This window comes from Neomonachus schauinslandi, chromosome 4, assembly GCF_002201575.2.
Source record: "Neomonachus schauinslandi chromosome 4, ASM220157v2, whole genome shotgun sequence".
In the NCBI taxonomy this organism is placed as follows: domain Eukaryota; kingdom Metazoa; phylum Chordata; class Mammalia; order Carnivora; family Phocidae; genus Neomonachus; species Neomonachus schauinslandi.
In genome coordinates, this window is record NC_058406.1 from 33894369 (window position 1) to 33915715 (window position 21347).

Here is a 21347-nt window from a genome sequence, read left to right on the forward strand (position 1 = left end):
AATTCAAAGGTTTGTGGCTTGGCTAGCTTCATGTTACTCCCTGAGTCAGACACAGAGAGGGAGGCAGGGGCACCGAGAGGATATCGGACACCCAGAGCAAAACAGTATTTAGTCAATTTTATGACTTTTTAAATTCTCTGCCCAAATCACAGTGGACTGCTCACTGCCTCACCCCTGGTGCACCACTGGACAGAGGCACAAGTTTGGGAATGCAGTTTTACATACATGCATGGCACATGGTGGGCACTCAATGTCTGCTAAGTTCAAAGTGCCTAGGAGACATGTGGCAGGGGAATGATATCTACAGAGGTGGCTGCATATCCAGTTTTGAGCAGAGGTCTGGACTGGAGATATAAACTGCTAAATCATTAATGTAATTTAAATGAAATTAAAGCCATGAGAGTAGATCAACAGGGAAGAGTATGGAATGAGATGAGCAGAAGGCCCAGGCTAATGTCTCGGAAGTGTTACTGAGCGAAAATGAAATCAGGTCACCCTAGAAGACCATCGCCACACACATGGAACTCACTACTTTATGTGGCAATCAGCCCTAGTTTTGGACTCCTTCAATTCTAGAATATCCTTTCTTAATACTAAACTAAAATCTGTCTCTCTATGAGTCTTTAGAAACTAGACAGTGAGACTTCCATCTCTTCCTTACAGAATACTCCCAAGATCTGAGGGTCCAGGAAGCTTTCCCCAGAGGTCCCTTCTCATCTCCTTCCAGAATTCCACAGGAGATAATGTACCATGAGTCAGGACTCACCCAACCTACCCTCATTCCTAGAGGACAGAGCTCCTGGACCTTTTTCAGGGTATCAGATACCCAGAGTCACTCATGCTCTTTTGACCTCACTTTATATCAACCTGTGGTCAACCTAAACAACCTAAAAGCACACTTCCCCTTTCTGGAATATATACAACTGATTTTTGAGCTTAAATTACAGGTCATTAGTGTCAAATGCCACGGAGTGGTCAAGCAAAATGACAGCTGAGAAAAACCCAATGAATTTGGCATCAGTGGGTTGGTGGGAGCAGAGGGCAGCATGCAATGTGTCAAACTGAGTAAGAGATAAGAAAGTGGAGACCACAGTATAAACTCCTTTTTGAGGAAGTCTGGTAGTAAGAATCCAGTTAAGATGACTGGTTCCACCCCAGAAAGTTCCAGGGCAGTCCAGCCTCCCCTTCATTACTCCATTATTTGGCAGACACTGAGAGGAAAATGATTCCCATGTTTCAGGCAGTACACTAAGAATTTACTTTTCTAAGACCTGAGATATCTTACTTGAAGGGGAGGTTCCTCTCAAATATTCAGGTGGCACAGGGACATTAATTACAACCAGTCAATTTCCCAGAAGGGAAGTTCTGGCTGAGACCACGATGAAGGAGTATCCAGGTAACACGTCCCCATGAGGGAACCAAGGACCAAGAATATAAGGATACTAGGCAAGGTTTTGAAGGCTGAAAGACAGCCTTAGGAGCTACAATGTGGTTGCTTAAGGAGAACTGTATTGTTTGGATAACTTTATTTCCTTCCATTTTTCTTTCATGTTCCCTATCCTTGTTATTTGTGAAAATGCTTGCTGAGCTCAGCTATTGTTGAAAAACCACATTAAGGTCTGTGAGTGAAGGGGCCACCAGAAGCAGCAGAATCCGCAAAGAAACAGGTCAGGGGGACCGGCCAGCAAAAGGCAGGGGTCCTGGGCCACCTACCATATTCTCCCTTAGCCATTCCCAGTTTCTTCTAGATGACACGGACCAGAAGTCCTATTGGCTGTGGCCAACTCTGATCGGGGGCACAGGGCAAGGGGGTGGCGGCTCCCTCTTCAGCAAGATTTCCAAGGTAGACATTTCTACCCAGGTAGGAAGGGTCTGGCACAGTAAAATCCTACCTGATCCTCTCGGAGGAAGACCTATATCAGAGGGGCCACACCAAAGACAGACTAGACAGACCATCAGGCCGGTTGGTCAGCCTCAGACACAGCTCAGCAGCAGCCCTGAGTGCTATCTGGACCCCGTGGCTGACTGAAGCAGAGGAGGGCGGGACTATAATTCTCACTTAGGCTCCAGGACTTGCAGGTACACATGCAGTTTGCAGACTCACAGGCATTCAGGTTGCTGAGTCCTCCAGTCTGCGGCTGGTCCTAGCCCTGTGACTCCATGACACAAGCAGTCGAGATGCGGCAGGGTCCAGGCCCATCTTCACAAGAGACACAGAGCCAAATGCCAGAACTTGAACTTCCAGGTGCCTCATGGGAAGACAGCTACACATTTCTATGACAGAACCCTCCCCAGCTCAGAGAGCACCAAGAGAAACTATGAGAAAGGTAGGTCAGAGTAGTTGTCATCCCCTACATAAAACAGGAAAGTGATGCCCAGAGAAGAAAAAGGATTTGCTCGATCACACAACAAGCCAAGGGGAGAACGAGAAGTAGGATCTCAGCCTTCTGACTGCGCAAGGCATCAGTCATGCACAGGCACTCGGAGTTCTTTACAGTCCCTGGGAAGGCAAGGGCTGGGGCCTTAGAGAGGCAGGTAGCATGGTAAGCATGGTGGTTACTGCTCAAGGTCTCACCTGGCTCCAGGGTTCTTAGGAGCCTAAGGCTAGGGTCCGTGAGTACCAGGGAGTACATGGTTCCACCAATTTGGAAAGGAAGAGGGCAAAAGTCCCCCTGACACAAAGGGTCTGAAGGCCGTGAGTTCCTACCAGATACTGATCCCAGGAAAAGAGCCACTGGCAGTGGGCCCTGGACTAGCCTGCGGGCATGAACGTGCAGGCAGGTTTATGGTGCCCAGGTCTCCGTGCAGCTGGAATCACTGGGCACAGAGCTCCTCAACTGCCCAAACATCATCTGGCCATGCTTATTACTGCTGCCCAATGAAATTTTATGCACCAAGTCCACAGGTGTGATTTCCCCTTCTTTATGAGGGTCGGAATGACATCACTGATGGCCAATAGGAAAGAGCCAATTATGTCCAGGCCATAAAAAGGAATGAGATTTTTTCAACCAAATCAAAACTTCCTTCAGCTTCATGAATGCAAGGGGCCCCCTTTAAGGAAGGGCCCCCCAGTCTTGCGTGGGCTCTAAACTGAGGGATTACAATCGCTTTCCAAATACTGGGGGCCGAGGGCTGGAGAGGGACTCCGCCTTCAGCGTTTACCATGTGACGCTGCTCCTATCACACTGGGCCCTAGGGTCATCAGCATAGAACATCAAACCCTCCTCAAAGATGCCTGACTAGCTCCTCACTACTTCTAACTCCAGGCGGGAGTTAGAAAAGATGGGGTATTCCTCAAGTTCCCTTATTACTCCTTCCAAATAACAAAAAAGAAAGGAGAGAGCCCTCCCCCACTTAGAAAGAACAGTGTGGGAGGAGGAGGGATACAAGAAACTGCCCCCTCCAACAAGCGTAGGGCACAAAGCATAAGGAACCCGGCCCTCCCCACACACCCCTCATCCAGCCCCACCACCTGCAGCCCAGTGCTGGGGCTGGGCCCAGACAGCCCTGATGGCAAACAGGTGTGACCAGCTCGGCGCCAGCCAAGGCAGGGGACTAGCTCATTAAGGGAACACCACCCTTGCTAATGGGTAGGGGCAGGATGAAGCCATTGTGAACAGGAGCTCAGCTTTGAAGATTAGGTGACGCAGATCTGGGGGGCTCTGCTAGAACTGCTAGACTTGAGTTGAGGAGGCCAGCAGCATCCATGGAGGTCTGACAGATAGACTGGCAGACACCAACAGCCAGGACCAGGAGGAGCGCAGGCACCAGCGCTGGGAAAGGTTATGCATGCAATCCCTTTTGTGCTTTTCTCATTCTCTCTAAGTCTTAAGGGCAACTCCAAATCAGGGAGATACAGGACACTCTCACTTTAAGCAGACTTGAGCCCTTAAAGAGCAGGAGGCCAGCCAGATCTGGAGCCGTATATGATTCCTTTCTGCCTCTCTGGGAAGGCCGTGAGACCCAGATCTTGAAGTAATGTAGGCTGTCAGTCCTGGTGTCCAAAAGCTCAAGGAGACACATACTGCCCACCCGCAAGGGCAAACTATTTTGTCCCATCTGATATGCAGAAATGGGGAAGTATTAAGGAGCAAAGGGAAGAGTAGGGAGAAAGGCTCAGCCTTCTCCCAAGTCACTGTTGTGCCATGGAGGGCCAGAAGGCCCAGCCTGGGCAAGGAGTAGGCCAACAGACCCAACCAATCAGCCAGCTGGATGCTCCTGCCAAAGGGACACCTATGAGGGGGAGTGGGACTTGTTTCCACGTAGGGTCTCTACACTTGCTCATTCTGATACAAACGTGCCCACGGAATGTTGTCACTATCCTGTGTTTCAGAACTGCCATGTCTCCGAGGCCTCGGGAAAGATCCCATTCCCACTGGATCCCAGTCTGGGAGATGCACCCAGTCAGAGCCTTCACAGCCGGCGTGACGACTCTGCATCCAGCATGGGCAGGCTATCCCAGCTGAGGCAGCACTTAGCTAGGGACACAGCTCTTTGTCTCCTGTTTCCATTCCCCACCACCACCAGAGGAGATAAACAGACCCTGGGTGATAAACGGCCCACCTTTCACGATCACTTTTCCTCAAGTTGAGGAGAGTAGCTAGTGATGAATGGGCTGGAATTTGGTTATCGGGAAGGGCTGTCAGCCAGAGGTGCCTATCTCCTCCCCCACTACGCAGGGCATCATTACCCTGTGGCACTGAGGTAAAATATGAGCAAGGGGAGGGAAGGAAGAAAGAGGGGAAGGCTGGGCTTCCACACAGAGCAAATTGAGCTACAATGAGAGTGGGCACAAGGCTGGGATGTTAGTTATCTGCTGCGACACCTTTATCTCGGTGCAAATTGGTCCTTCCTCCCCCACCGCATCCTCTTGTACAAACAGAGGCAGGCACAATGTGTCACCACTGCAATAGTGTAGCAATTTAACCCGAATTAGTGAGGGGGTCAAGCCAGGAAATAGGGGTTTCTCATTTCAACAGGTTCCTTAGTCTCTGCTCTGAACCACCACATTGGGGGGAGGAGGGTGGACAGAAAGCAGATTCATAATTGAATTCACTTACTTGGCCACCGCTGGTGTATAAAAAATTAATGCTGGAGCCTCCTACTTATCAAAGCCGGTTAGTTTCCGTCTCACCTGTGAGATGCACCACGGCAGAAGACATGGCCTTGGGCCACCCCTGGCAGGCTGAGCTCTCAGTGCTTCCAGACCATGCAGGGATCAGCAAGGTCAGGAAGGCAGACAAAGGTGCTGCCCAAGACAGCGGCCCCATGCCAGCAACCCCTCCTAGAAGCCTACAGGATAAAGTGCAGGGTGGGGTGAAGGATGGGGGGTTAGCCAGCGGGGGGGGGAGGGCGGTGTGTAGATGATCACATTAAAGATGATCCTGGGCAGTCTACAGACAGAAGAAGCATTCTGGCTCCACTCTCTACCCCATGTCCAAGGTGCTTTTAGAGGGGTATCCAGTAACCCTTCTCTGCCTCCCCCAAACAGATAAGACACACACACACACACACAGGGTTGTGCTGAAATTGAGGAAGCCAAATGGCAGCACTGATGGCAATGCCAAGGCTAAAAGAGGCAGGAATAGAGGAGTCAGGCCCATTCTTCAATGGCTCCCCCACTGCAGTCCCGGAGCTAGAGGGGGGCGCGGGGGAGGGAGCGTCAATATAACCCCCACCCAGCATACGGCTCTGCCGCACTAAGAGACAACTTGGTCAAGTGCCCACGTGTCCTTGAGCAAGTTACGTCACCTCCATGCGCTACTCTATGAAGGTTGTAGGAGCCAGCCAAGGGAAACACATTCCTACATAAGCACGCGTAGAAGGGAGTATGGCTATAAGGAGGTCAGCTGTGACCAAACCTGCAACAGCCTTTGGAGAGGCTTCCGGGCCACCTGCCTTAAGACAGCGCCTCACTCAGGAAAAATACACTGGAGAAGCTTTGCTAGGGATGACACAGAAAGGGGTAAATTCTAAAACCACTGAACAATGGCAAAAAATGAATTCCGAAGCCTGGGGATGATAGGAGGAGTTGTGAATGGAGGAGGCACCTTGGAACTCATTCTCCAAATCTAAAGAATCAGCATACAAATAGGAGGGAACAAAAATCACGGGCCCAGTCTAGACACAAAATGGGAGAACATTCTACCTCAACTGCTACCACAGACTTAAGGGTATCACTGAGACCCAGGACCCTCAAGGGCAGATGCCAATCAAACCTGATTCCTAGACTCAGGGAGCTTCCAAGACCACCCAGAAGATAATCACAGCATGAAACATAATGATCACTCCAGGAAAGACGACAGAAAGGGCCATCCTATTTCTGGTGATGGGAGAGCACTGCTGGGGAGCACGTACAAACACTCTGCTTCAGTCCCCTCTGTTAGAACACACTCTCTCTCTCTCTCTCTCTGCTTCAGTCCCCTCTGTTAGAACACACACTCTCTCTCTCTCTCTCTCTGTCCCTCCATTCATTCCTCTCCGCCTGCCCACAGCCCTGGGAGAGTGCCGACTTCTCAGCCCACTTTGCTCCCACACTTGCCCCCATCCTCTGGGACAGCTGCAGGTTACAATTCCAACCACAGGCTTCAGAAAGATGATACACTTGCTGGAGCCTGCAAAGGGTCAGGAGAGAGTACTGTTTGAAATACCAGCGTGACAGCTGGCTCCTTGTCTGTCTCTTCCTCCCCTACCCCCTCCCCAAACTTGTCATGGTACAAGAAGTCTATAAGCAGCCCATCAGCTTTAAATATCAGTGTGCGTGAAGCAGGAGCATGAGAGCGAGGGAGCGGGAAGCAGACAGCGAGCGCCTCTGTCGCCACTGCCTGTCAGGGAACACTAATGAATTTCACCACCAGCAGCCATGCTTCAGATTGGGGGGGGGGGGGGGGGGGAGGGGGGGGGGGGGGAGTTTTCTAGGGAGAACCTCGCAGTATTAAAACATCTTTTCCCAAAGCCCTGTTAATAAATGTCACTGCAGAGCCGAGAACTACAGCCCACTGCTAGGACTTCAAGGCAAGGGAGGGGTGGGGACAAGCCCTAAGGTCCTCCCAACAGAAGGAGAATGCCAAGTGTGAGGCTGGAGGGGGCCAGCTGAGCCCTGCAATTGGGAGGGTGACCACCATGACCCATGCTCACCTTGTAAAGGCCTTGGGCTGCCTAACTGAGAGGACCAGGACGGGAAGGAAAGGCCTCAGGTGGGGGGAGATCACCGGCTATGCCTTCCAGGCCAGACTTACTGTCTACCCCCCTCCCCACCCACTTCAGCCAACTTACTTCACAGGGAGGCCCATGGGCAAGGGACTCCAGAGGCTCCCTTCCAGATCTAGGGGAGGTAGGGGGAGGAAACTCTGGCACCAGTCCCAACAGGAAGTACTTCCCCCACAAGTAGCAGGAGCCAGAGCTTACCATAATCTCCATTTTACAGATGAGGATGTGGAGTTGAGTGGGAATGTGACTTTCCCAAGATCCTACAACTAGTAAGTAGTGGAGTCAGGACTCGAACCCAGGTCTCTTAATTCTAAAGGCCCATCTCTTTCCACAGCACCATGCAGCTTCTCTGAGGAAGGGCTGATCACCTCATGGCCTCCTGTGTGTCCTCTACTCCCAGGTCCTGCCCATCCCCTCCATTCCCTCCCACTGGTACACACACACCTTTGGCCTGGTATAGGCCACAGCTGCCATGTAGCACAGGGCTGGGCTCCAGGCCAGGGTGAACCCGGCCTGGCAGAGAAAGCCCTGGGAGTGAGCCAGGCCATCACCTGGGAGTCTCCACAGCTCAGAGGGCATGGCTGCAGGCAGAAGCCTTCCCTCGGGTACCCTCCACACAGCTCTGAGCAGCAGTGTCTGATCTGGCAGCGACCTGCTGTGCAGGGGGCAAATGACATTTAATTTCCTCTTGGTTTCCCTATGGTACAGACGAAAGGCCGTCACCTGCGTCTGGGTCTGGCGGCACAGCTGGAAGTGTTCCCAGACATGCTGCTCTGGAGAGTTCCCAAACAGAAACCAGAACACAGGCAGAGCAGAGGGACGCCCCATAGGCCAGGCTGCCGGTCGTCCCTTAGAAAACCAACTTCAAATCCCCATTGCCAAGCAGTTGCTCAAAGCCTCCGAAAGGCACTGATAGGTGAACGGCACCTCCCTGCTCCACTGCTTGCCGGCCCACTTGCCTACCATTTCTCCCACACGGAGCCCACAAAAATGACCACAAGAAGCACACAGGTGCCACAAGCACCCTGTGGTGTTTACGATGTACATTAAGTATAACATGCACTTCCCCTGTGCCACAAATAGTTCAGGAAGTCAAAGACCTTCTATCTCCCCAGCCCCTCTCCAGTGAAACAGTAAGACAAGTGTCTCTCCAGGCTCTCCCCAAGGCCAATTCCCCCAAGGAAAGGGCACGGTGCCACACCTCTTGTGACTGTGGGAAGTGTCAGGGCTGCCACCAGGTCCTGGCTAGAGCTCGTTCCCAGATGGAATGGCAGAGGCCTCAGCAGGCGGCAGGGAGGAGGGTAGAGGCAGGAGGGGAAGCGGGTGACAAGAGGTTTCCAGGGCACTTTGGTCAGTATCTCAGCTGATGAGCTCTTCTTTTTGGCCAAGGAAATCAAGAGCTCCTTAGCAGTCTGAGCTGTTTCCAAGATATCTCAGTTGTCCCCCACTACAGTCTCCACCTGGCCTGTGGCCATCTTGACCCTTTGCCTGGGCTGCTTTTGTGTGGCCTACAATGCCCTCTGGAGGCTCCATGGAGAGGCATGCTGCAAGCGGTCAGGTTCCGGGATGTAGACTGATCTCTGCTCCGATATACTCAAGGACAGAGCTGTTCCCCTCACCCTCTGGCTGATCTCGCTGCCCTGATCCCAGCTCCCTTGACTCCCTCAAAACATGTTAAGCACTTGGCTTACACAGAGTCACACTTCCAGGTGGGCATTAGAATAGGCTCGTGGTTTTTAAACTGTGCTCAGTGGGGTTCTAGGATTCTAGAAGGGACATGAGGCTACTTTGTGAACTGGAGGAAGAATGGCAGGGCCCTGCCCCAGCTTCAACCAGAGCAGCTCAACTTTTATATACTTTGTGATACTGGGATTTCTTTAATATTTGGTTTTTTAAAAAAGTTCCCTGCTAAAAAATACTACCCATTCAGTCTCTCTACTGTGCACCTCTGGGCTCTCATGGCGTTTGTTCTGTATCTTCTAAGTTCTCATCCTCCACCTCACTCAGCTTGTAGTTAGTTTCGCTCATGCTGCTTGCCGTCCCAACCACCTATGCTCCTGACAGCCCCCAGCACAGGACTTCTCTCTGCGGGGGCTCACTCAGGGGGCTGACTCGGGGCTACTGCTGGGAACACCAGCACTTGCAGCGCACACAGTGGTCAGCACCTTCAGGGGTAGTTTCCAAAAGACTTCTTGAAAGAAAAGAGCTACAGTGGAGGATGACATTCACAAAGGTCCTAGTGAAGACACACGGCATATGCCACTCTTAAAATCACCAAGTGGGGTACAGCTGCTACCATCATCAATCACCCAAACCGACCTCTGGGGGAACCAAAGAGACTTTGGGCAAAATGCAGACATTCCAACCGGAAATATCACTCATTAGAGGTTTCCAAACCCTGAATGTGGGACCATCCCTGGAAACATAAGATGATGCTCATCACCTGAGTACTCAAGGGTCTGCCACCTTGTAGAAGGGTCACTAGTCCCACAATTCTGCTTATAGCACTGGAAATGGGTGAAGCCCCTTGGCCCCATAAACCAAATCCACTGCCTGGCCTCCTTCTCCAGCCAGCTCTGGGGAAGGGGCAGGAGGGAGGCAGGGGTCTGTGCTCCTCCTAGCTAAAGCCACTTGTTAATAGGCCCTAGATTCCCTTATCCCCGGGGAAAGGAAGGTAGCAATGAGCCCTCTCCCTCGAACGCCCCCTCCCCCCCATATGCCTCCCAGCAGGGCCAGGGAAGAGAGCCATTAGTGTGTGCCTCAGCAGACAATGGGGAGGAGAAGTCTCCAGAGCAAAGGACAACTGCAGCAATTAGAATGCAGGGAGGTTCAGAAGCTATTTAACTGGGTGACCCCTGAGGTCGCTGCATCTGACTCCCATCCCTGGATAAATATTGTATGAGAGGGGAGGGGGGAGAGCGAGGGAGCCCTCAGAGTGCTGCTCCTCCTTCCACTCTGTTCCCCACCCGACACGGCTGCCTCCAGCCACACACACCAGGAACATTATTTACAGCCCTGACAGTCAGAGCAATCACTCTGCTAACCAAGAGGGAATGGACTTACCAAAAATTGACTATGGCAATTGAAGAAACCAGGGCTGTGGGGAAGGGAGCTGAGCCAACACTGAGATGCAAGGCTTCCTCCACATTCTGGGTCCAGCTACAGCAAATATTTCCCATCACCCCAAGACCACTGGCAGGTGAAGCTGGCCCTAACTAGTAGAGTAAATCAGAAATGGTGCATCCCTCCATCTCTTGGGGGCTTCATAATTGAAAAACTCCTGGATCTCACCACTACCCAGGTGTTCCTTACAAAGATGGGAACCCTAGCTACCTGCCCAGAGGAAGTGGGACTAGCCACATGTCATTCATCCAGCTGGTTCCTCAGCTGACCTCTAGGAAAAGGCCACCAGCAGGAGAGTCAGCCATAGCAGAAAGGGGTCAGGCTGGGGGAAGAAGAGGAAAGCGTCTGAGTGCGGGCTGCGCCTCGGCCCCCACATGTGCCGCTCCTCCAGTCCTGCTCTAATGCACCCTGACATGCCTCTGAAGACAGAGAGCTGTTTGCAGTCAGCACCGTGATTTGTTAGTAATTATTTCCATGGTGTCACACTGCTGTCACTCTGTTAACAAAGAGACAGGCTGCCTCGGGCTGCCTGCAAGAAAGAATCGCAGAGAAAAAGGCCTGTCAGGCTCCCGGGATTCTCTGGGCTGGCTGGCTTTCTTCCCCAAACCAACATCCTTGCAGGCTTTGGAAGAAACAGTTTTACAGAACTATCAAGTCTGAGTATGTCACCCTTTAGCCAGGGACACTGAAAATTTATCCCACCCACTCACAGCCATCTTTCCCAAGCCCTACTGAGCTAAGCCCCCAAAGTCCACAGATCATTCAGGCACAGGCCACTATACCAGCTGCATCCTCGAGTTCCCGAGCCTTCATCTTCCAAGACCCCTGCTTCCTGACTCCTCTTCCTCACTGGGGTGTTTGTAGCCTCTCAGGGGCTCTCGGGAGCCCAACACAGGGAACCTATTTCAGACCGAACTGAAGCAGCTGCCCCACTGGCATGGATGGTGGTTAAAGAGAATATGATGGCAGGGCATCTTCCCTGTTGAATATGCCAACCACAGTTCAGGACCAAAGCTGCTCCGGTGTCAATGCCCCTGTAGTCTCCAGACGCCTGGACACCTGTGAAGAGATCCCCACAGACTGCCCCGTCGTTCCCAGTGCCTGGATTGGTCCAGTATCCGCACAAGGAGAACTGGTGGTTTGCTTTAGCACAGAGTAATGTCTCCATTACCCTGGCTGGGCATTAGAGGACAGATTGGCAAGCGCTGACAAAACAGAGGTCACTCACCTTACAGGCATGGAAAGTTGGGAGATTAATTCTCTCCTCTCACGGAGGGAATCAGACTCCTGGACAGTGGAAGGGAAGCACCAATACTGAGAAACCCCTTCCCTGCCAAGCAGCAGCAGCAGGAGAGGGAGACAAAAGCCCACAGGCCCTACAGAGGCCTTGTCAAGGTGGCAAGGGCCATTGCCCCCCAGCTCCCATGGAACCCCACAGGATAGAGGAGCCTGGGCAAAACCAAGATTCTTCTGGCACCAGGGTCCAAAGGGCAGAGGGCAGTGCTGGCTGCATGCACTGGAAAGTAAACTCTATGAAGGCAGAATGTTTTAGAAGTTTTCTCTCTTTGCTCACTGCTATATCCTCAATACGTAGCATAGTGTGAGACAGAGTGGGTATTTAATCATCTGCTGAAAGAATAACTAAATGGGTCAGTATGGCTCAAAGGCCACTTCCACAGGCCTGGGGCCAGCCTCTCCCTCAGAGAATAGGGAAGCCAGCGCAGATTCCAGAAGAGATAGGGAGGCCACATATCCAAAGGACTGGGGTTAGGTTTTAAAGTATGAGGGAAATTTGGGCAAGCTGATAGGCCTCGGGAGATTCTCATACCAGACTGAACATTCACATGCTCATTCGACAACCATGTACCAAAGGGCTAAAGAAGCTATGTAGTCCAACAAAAGAATAAAGTACAGCATAGAAATACAATGGAACACTATACGGCAATGAAAAGGCTGAACTACTAATATATACAACAACCATGGAAGACTCTCTCATATGTTATGTTGAGCAAAGGAAGTCAGACATAGAAGGGTACGTTTTGTATGATTCTACTTATTGGAAGTCAAGAACAGGCAAAACGAACCAAAAGTAAAAGAAGTCAGAACAGTGGTTACCTGACAGACGGGGAGCATTACTGACTGAGAAGGGGCACAAGAGGATCTCTAGGACGATGGAAAAGGTTTTTTATCTCGATCTGGGTGGTGGCTGCACAGGTACGTACTTGCATAAAAACATATGGAGCTGTACATTTCACGTCTGTATGCTTTATGTACCCTACTGTGCCTATTTCATACCAAGATTTCTAAAAATAATAGAAAAAAAAAGGGTTAGGTCTCAAGAGTCACACAGAGTTTTTTAAAAAAAAAAAAAACACAGAAATATCTCACCCAAAGTAAAACATTTTCCAGGAGCAACAGTGTCTCCTTCTCCTTGGGCGTTCAGGGGACAAGCCCTCCAGCCTTCACTCTCTAGTTGCCAGAGGACAGAGGAGCCCAAACAAATGGCCAAGGCCTGGGAAGGTCCAGAAATATTCAAAACACAAAGAAGTGCAGCCCGAGTGCCAGGCCTAGGAGGTAGTAACAGCCTCTATGCCGTCCCAGGTGAGCTGTGGGGAAGCAGAGATGGAATATACGGTCAAGCCATGGCCCCAGCTGGTTCTGAGGCTCTCTGATGCAGCCTGTCAGACTGGCAGATACTGCCACAAAGCATAGAACCAGACTTCCAGAGACAGTCTCAAAGAGCCACAGGACCAATTTCTTCCTGACAAGCAGGGCAGACACTGGCTGAGCTACCCCAACTCTGGGCTATGCAAAGGTCTCAAGGCCTACAGCCCCTGCTGCCAGCAAGGAGAAGGTGATAAGACCCTCACAGATGGTCAAGGGGAGCATAACTGTGGGGGCCAGTACTTAGGCAGCAGCACTTGCCTCAGGCCCAGTGAAGCAGTAAAGAGCCATCCAGTCAGCGGCTCTGTAGCAGGCTAACGCATGAGGCTCCCACCACCACACACATCTCAAAGCCTTATCAGCTACGACACAAATGTCTTTATCTTTTATCAGGATTTTAAATAAGCAGAACTTCCATTTCAGGGGTTCCAAAAAAAATCACTAGAGTGCTTTAAACCTTCTTTCACCTTCCTAGTGGATGAGGAGATGAGGCCAACATTAGAGTCCCACCACTCAGCCTAAAAGTGCCCAGAAAGTGGATCACCAGAGGCTCTGCTTGCCAAGGAGGGGCCGAACTTACTGATCAGACAACAGAGCTTCTCCCCAGTGCCCCTCCAGGTCCAAAGTCCTTCCAGAGCAGACCAACTGCCCCAAACTCCCAGGCTCTGAGTTAAGGACACAGGCTGAGCTGCCTGTTGACCTGCAGCTCCAGGACCACATGGAGAAGAATGGAAAGGGGGCTCAGGCAGGGACCTAGGAGTCCCCGTGGACTCCACAGAAACCTGCTCCTGCCCTAGGGCCTGCCCAGAGGAAATGGGATAATCCCACTAAGCCCACACTCAGGAGCCCCTTTACTCCTAGTACTAGGCACCAAGACATGTGCCAGAGGGAACTCTCATGTGTCTGTGAGTAGGCTGGCCCCAGAGGCCTGCAAGCTCTTGGGGGAGGCGGGGCACCCCTCGCTCCTCAGAGCCCAAGAACTCTCGGCCCAAGGAGCTGTCAGGCTAACGAGGCTACCCCACCGCCACTCCATCTGAGCGTGGCAGGCTGCACCGCACGACTGGCTTCAGGTGGCTCTTCCTTAATTAATGGCATCCCAGGCTCTGCAGGGAGCTTCACCCTACAATGAATGGCCCTCTCTCATTAGAGGCAGGCCTGCCATGATGTATTCAGGGCGAGGGCCAGGATTCATTTCCCTGTCTGTGGGTTGGGGATGGGAGGGAGGGGAGAGGCAGCGGGGAGAGATTTATATCGAGTGACTTGGATTAGCTGCAGCTGAAACATGACCCCATCAACTCAAGCTGCCTTCTTGGGGCTAACCCGATGCACCTCTGCTGACGAGAGGGCTCTAGGGAAGCTGAAGGGAGGGCAGAAGGTCTGGTTCTTGTTCTCTCTGGGCTTAGGCTACAGCTCGAAGGCCCAGAATTCCTATACAACCTCCAGAACCCCCTCCCCACCCGCCACACACACTCAATATGCACTGGGAGCCTGGCCTGACTCTGAGCCAGTCTTGCCCACTGAGAGCCTCTTCATGGCCAGGAAGCTGACACACTGGCCTCCGAGCTATAGGACTGCCCATGGCTGGCGGCTGGTGGCTGGCTTTCCTAACTACTTTGTGTAGGAAATACCCTCCCCCCTCCCTACTTCAGAGGAGGAGTGCACAACATAGTAATGCCCCCTTATCTGCTGTCTGGGCAGGATCCAAGAACATTATGCCACAGGGCATCTCAGACCTCAGGCCACCCAGCACTAGGGAAAAGACAGGCATTGGTCTGACACAAAAACATGCTGTCGGCTATCACCTCACCATAGTGAGCCTCTACGGTAGGGAGATTCTATACAATACTACTCCTCTCCACCTTCCTCTGAGGCCATCTCATAGGGATCACAAGACTGAGCAGGGGGACCTGGGGTCTTCTGGGCAAAAGGTATCCACATTTCCAGCATACTTTTCAGAGACTTAGAAAGAAGGCTACCCTGCACGCTGCTATTCACACAGGTGGTTTTAAACCTGGGGGCTGGGTAGGTTCAGGTTGGCAGCAAACAGCACACAGCCCTACAAATTCCCCCTGTAAATCCCACTGAATTTGACATTCAGTGTTGCTTGTGCTTGGGATAAAAATCACACATCAGAGCCTATCCTCTCCGCATTCTTAGCCCTCTTAGAATGCCCAAATCAGGGGCACCTGGGTGGCTCAGTCGTTAAGTGTCTGCCTTTGGCTCGGGTCTGATCCCAGAGTCCTGGGATCAAGTCCTGCATTGGGCTCCTTGCTCAATAGGGAGCCTGCTTCTCCCCCTCCCCCTGCTCATGCTCACTCTCTCTGTCAAATAAATAAATAAAATCTTAAAAGATTTTGTTGACAGAGAGAGACACAATGAGAGACAGAACACAAGCAGGGGGAGTGGGAGAGGGAAAAGCAGGCTTCTGGCCAAGCAGGGTGCCCGATGCAGGGCTTGATCCCAGGACCCTGGGATCATGACCTGAGCTGAAGGCAGACGCTTAACAACTGAGCCACCCAGGCGCCCCAATAAATAAAATTAAAAAAAAAAAAAGGCCCAATTCACTAAGAGAGCTGGAGAGTGGGCCCTTACCTGCCCCTGCCAGCCAATCAGAAGGCTGCTCTGCAAGCTTGCAGCGTCCCTAGGAAGGCCAGGGCAGACTGCCTATCATCTGTACACACACCCACTCCGTGTCATCCACGCTTCTCCCTGGCCCTCGTGGAAGAGCATTCATTTACCCTTCCTTCCCTACTCGGAAAGAGATGTAGCTCAGTTCCGCTTTGCTAAGCCCTATTTGGCAATGTGTCTAAACACATGCAAACTTAATTAGTTCAGGAGGGGAGCCCAAGCACTTGCAGTGACAGATAAAAGTATCTGGAAATGAGACAAGTCAGGACTGCCAGGGAGTTCTTACTCAAGCCCCTTCCCCCAGCAGACTGCTAATCAGAGGTGATGCAGCTCAGAGCTGGGACCAACTGGCCCACCCATGGGCAAGGGGCAAGGTTTTCATGAGCTTAGTGATATGATGAGAGCCCCCCACATGCTTCCAAACATACTACAGGAGACAGGTATCCAAAATGATGCTGGCAGTGGTTTCCTTAAAACAGATCTGAGGACTCATTCATTTGTAGCTCATCAAGGAGGCTCTCAGACAGCCCGAAATCATCCCTCACCACACCTCCTGGCCAACCATGCCCCCATATCAAAATAAACCTAACAGTCCAGACCTCCACCAACACCAGACCGGGTACCAGCAGCCTAGTGTGTCAGAGAACATCTGCCACTCAGTGCAAACCAAGGTAAGAGGGAAGGGAATTCCCACCATATCACAAAGCCATTGGCCATGAAGGGCAGAAGCAGATGGGCAGATGGCATAGTGGTTAAACACACGGGTTCTAGGGCCAGAATGTCTAGGTTCAAATCCCTGTCACAAACTGGTTGTGTGCCCTTGACAAATTACTTACCCCTCTGGACTCTAATTTCCTCATCATTTATTTAAAAAAAAAAAAAGTTATAAAAAGAATTTAATTCTCAGGATTGTGATAGAATTAAGTAAGATAATGTGTAAATAGCACAGCAAGACTCCTGGTATGTAATAAGTGCTCGATACATGCTGGCTATCTTTATTATCTGATATAAATGTCTCCAGAGCAATCCCAGCCCTCAGTCTTAGAAGGCACAATCTCTCAGAGAGCCCTTCAGCCAGCTCTTAGGACCGAACTCCTCCACAGCCCAGGCCTGTGGGCCATCTCACACAGTACCCACCATGGAGGGAGGACCCAATACCCCGTGCTGGCAGTGAGAAAATCCAGGAGCTTCCTGGCATTAGCAGCATAGTTCTCCAACCCCTCACACTCAGGTTGGTGCAGGAAGGCCCAAGATTTCCTCTTCTGTTCCATTCTCCCTGAATCTACCTTCCATCGATCCTCTGTTGTTCTTCCTGAGTACAGATTCCACAGGCTCACTCCATTACTGAGCTGTCATTTATTCAACAAACATTTATTGAACAACTACTACATACCAAACATTGTCCAAGATTATAATGGTGCCCACAATCTAGTGAAAGGTACAGATAAGTAGAGGCAGACACAATACAATTTCATGTATAAATAAGTACATGTGCTCCAGAAACACACAGGAAGGCACCTAGAAATTGACATTAAGAAGGATCATGAGGGGGCGCCTGGGTGGCTCAGTTGGTTGAGCGACTGCCTTCGGCTCAGGTCATGATCCTGGAGTCCCAGGATCGAGTCCCACATCGGGCTCCCTGCTCAGCAGGGAGTCTGCTTCTCCCTCTGACCCTCCCCCCTCTCATGTGCTCTCTCTCTCATTCTGTCTCTCAAATAAATAAATAAAATCTTAAAAAAAAAAAAAAAAAAAAGAAGGATCATGAGGAAATGGCCAGCTAGAGCATCCAGCTGGGGTTGGGGGGTGGCGTACTGAAAGATGAGGTTCGAGAAGTAAGCAAGAGCCTTGAGGCCTCATTAAACAGCATGACTTTGCCTTGAGGGCAAGAGGAAGCCTTGAAAGTGTTTCGTAGGCATGCGACTTAATTTGCTATAGTTAGGAGAATGTCATGGGGGTAAAACTGGAGTCAGAGAGACGACTTAGAAGACTTCTGTAATCCAAGAAGAATATGGTGACCTGAGGGGCGCCCGGGTGGCTCAGTTGGTTGAGCGTGCAACTCTTGATTTCGGCTCAGGTTGTGATCTCAGGGTCATGGGATAGAGCCCCGTGTCAGGCCCGGGCTCAGCAGAGTCTGTTTGAGATTCTCTCCTTCTCCCTCTGCCCCTCCCTCCGCTTGCACTCTGGCTTCCTCTCTCAAATAAATAAATCTTAAAAAAAAAAAAAAGCACCTGGTGACTTGAACTAGGGCAGCCGTAGCAGGGATGGTAAGAAGGCAAAGACTTTGAGAAACCTCTGGCAGGAAGAATCAACAAGATTTGGCAATTAATTGGTTGTGGCTAGAGAAAAGCAATCAAGGATGGTTCTCAGGTTTCTGACAGAACTACCAGACAGTGGTTCCAGTCACAACGTGAGAGCAAGCTGGAGGACCAGGTGTTGGGAGAAAGAGGACACCTGAGCTTTAAGGGGCCTGTGGCATCCAGATGGAGATACAGAAATAGGCAGTTGGATGTGAAAGCTTGGGGTTCAGCTGGCAGATAAAGCAGACTGCTTTTCTCCAGCAGGATCTCTGCTGCCATGTCAAAGATGGAACCCCTCTATAGAGACATTCCCTGCCTGGGTAGGCAGAGAAGACAGAGAATTGGAGAAAGAACCCTAAACGCCATGAAGAGCTTCAAGAACCACGAGGTAAGGCAGGTAGGGGAGGTAGGTCAGGTAGGGGACGCAAGCTGACCAAGGGCCAAAGCCATAAAAGTGACATTTCTTAAACAAGTTGAGAAGGAAAATTAAATCTGTGCCCACTAAATTAAAACCCACCTCGGCAGGATCTGTGACTACAGCATCAAAGGCCACAGAGTATCAACTCATCTGGCTTTGACAAAAGATGGACACAAAATGATTCTGTCGGGACTGGAGCAGATTTCTTTTCTCCAGTGGGATTTCTGCTGCCACTTCAGTTCCCATTTCTCAGTGCCTCACTAATCAGGCCCTTTCCAACAAAAGTGATGGGAAGCTGGTTGGGGGTGAGTGTTGGGAGAGAGGGGAAGGGCAGCAACGAGAAGAAGCCGTGGCTCTGGGAAACTAGAGTGGGAAATGAAAATATTTGCTGAATTCCTTAGACTTAGTTAATCTGAAAATGGATGTCAAAATAAGAAGTAAGCCCCATACTAACAAGTTGCGGATGTCAATTTAACACCACCCTTGTCAGGCTCCTCAGCAGCCTTTACCAGGTGCATAAAAAGGTGATGGCTCTGATGAGAGCCATCTGACGAGAGGTTCCAGGAACACCGATAAGCTGTGCACTGTCACGAAGCACTACTTAGGTTTCCTCTCTGGCTGTTTTTATTTTGTTACACATTTAATTAAGAGCCTTCCCAGCAGTTATGCGGAGTCCTGCTTCTAAAAGGCAGCCACAAAGCTCTCCTCCCCCCAGCCCCTGCTACCTGACATCTGCTTCCCTCCTGCATATTCTTTTTCAGAGCTTCACTGGTCTTTTCAATGCAAACACAAACCAGCTTACCAAAGTCTGCCCAATCCATCTCTTTTAGAAGCAACATGGTCTTAGAATTCAAGTCTGTCTAGCTAGGAGTCTACCAATTTGGATCTCAGTTTCAAATTCTGTTTTGTTTTGTTTTTTCCATCTATAAAAGGGAGCTATCACCTTCTACCAGGGAAGATAATTAGGAGGACTGAATGAAATATGGTGCATGCTCATTAAAATTTGGTTTCAAGGCGCCTGGGTGGTGCCAATTGGTTAAGCGTCCGACTCTTGGTTTTGCCTCGGGTCATGATCTCAGGGTCCTGGGATGGAGCCCCATCTCAGGCTCCAAGTTCAGTGTGGAGTCTGCTTGAGATTCTCTCTCTCCCTCTCCCTTTGCACCCCCCCCCACCAGCTCATGCTGTCTCTCGCTCTCTCTTTCTAAAATAAATCTTAAAAAAAATTTTTTTTTTTTTTTTTTTCCTATATGTTTGGATATAGACCCAATCCCTCTTCTTGATTACATCGGTTCTTATGAAGATGCAAAGCAGCCTCCTGAGTCACCAAAATCTGTCCCAGGCTCAGTGGGCCAAACTGGTGCTATAGGCCAGAGTGGGCCAGACCCAAAGACAACACCCTCTGAAATTCCCTCTTTGTCTCATGGAGAAACCAACTTAGGAGGCCTGGCCAGAGTCCCCACACAGACGCACAGGGAAGTTTTCATAAACACACATATGTACATGCCATCCCTAGTTAACGCAGGAGATTCTGAAATGTGGGTGTCTGGGATATGAACACACCAGAGTGAAATCCACTTGGAAGAGTGGGAGTCCTGGGAGGCTATCTGGAGACACTGGGCCTCTGGACTGGGCCACATGAGCCACAGACACTGGGTATCAGCCTGAACCCCAAACAGCTTCTCTTATGCTACGTACCTCCACCTCAATCCCTTCTCTGCTTCAAGTACTCGGAGCTGCCCAGGATGCCATAAATAAGAGCAACAGCCTTCCTCCTCCTCACCTTCTCTGTGGAACCCTCCCCTGATTCATATCTGCTTCCAGATCCAGCCTCTGTAATTTCCCTGACACATGAGTGTCATCTGGGAACACGGAGATCCTCTGGAGCTCTGGGAGTCCTGTGCGCAACCTAGAGTATGCAGTCAGTGTGTGTATATGACCTGAGGGATGTGTGGGTGTTTATGTGATCTGGACTTGTTCCTCCTGTCTCACCTAGGGAGCTGGTATCCAGTAGCAGGCTTGACATCCACCTGAGTGCGTAACTTCACCTCAATACCCAGCATCCAAAAGGCATAAAAAAGGACCTTGGTGAGAAGATAATGCCTAATTTGGTAGGAAATGTCACTCCGGAGCCACTATTCCTCACCCCCGACCAATACCCCACCTATGCACGAAAGTGTACACGCACGCACGCGCGCACGCACACACATACAGAACGCTTGCAGCTGCCTTCGGTCACAAAGAACACAGAGATATCGATTCTATCAATCCTCAGCAAACAGTGCCCCCACAACCTCCACCCCATTTTAGCTCCCTGGGGGCTGTCTGAAGCCAGGTATCCATGAGGATAGACAAGAGGCAAAAGTGTCAACCTAGCAAAGAAACCAGTTCTGTCTTCCATAACCAGGGAAGGACCAGGGGACAAAGGAGAAAAAGCAGTGGGGACAAAGGAGGCTGGGGAATTGGACAGCTCCCTAGAAGCAGCCCTCTCTCATCCCACCACTGTGCCTGCAGTTGAATCATCAGGGCCTTGTACCCCAGATAAAAGGGTAGCACAGCAGAATGGTTAAGAGACAGGACCCTGGAGCCAGGTTGTCTGGGTTTGAATCCTGGCTCTGTGTGTCTTAGGCAAGTTACTTAACCTCTCTGTGCCTTAATTCCCTTATCTATAAAACAGGAATCAAAGTACCAAGGTTTATTAAATGAATTACTATTTCTAAAGCATTAAGGGTAATAAACACTATATATTTGTTATTAAAAAAAAAAAAAGGATCTTCTTTTAACTCCTTCCTTCCAGGGCAATAACATGCAGCCCCACAACTGGAAGGACTGTCCTGAGCAGTGGGACCTGGCAAAGGCAGGAAGGCCCTGACAACAGCCGTCCCGGTAGGGTCCTTGACAGGTCTACTCCCAGCTCCAGAGGCAGAAGGCAGGGTTCCCAGTCCTCTTTTCACCTTGGCAGCCTCAAAGATCCAGGGACTCCCTGACTCAGCTGCCCTGTAGGCTTGGAC

The 21347-nt window shown here is 50.8% G+C and overlaps 1 protein-coding gene across 6 annotated transcripts in view; it reads right to left on the reverse strand.

Annotated features, from left to right (window-relative positions):
• ERI3 (ERI1 exoribonuclease family member 3) overlaps positions 1–21347 on the reverse strand; it is a 126355-nt gene that overhangs the window by 60891 nt on the left and 44117 nt on the right. The gene's annotated exons all lie outside the window — the stretch shown is intronic.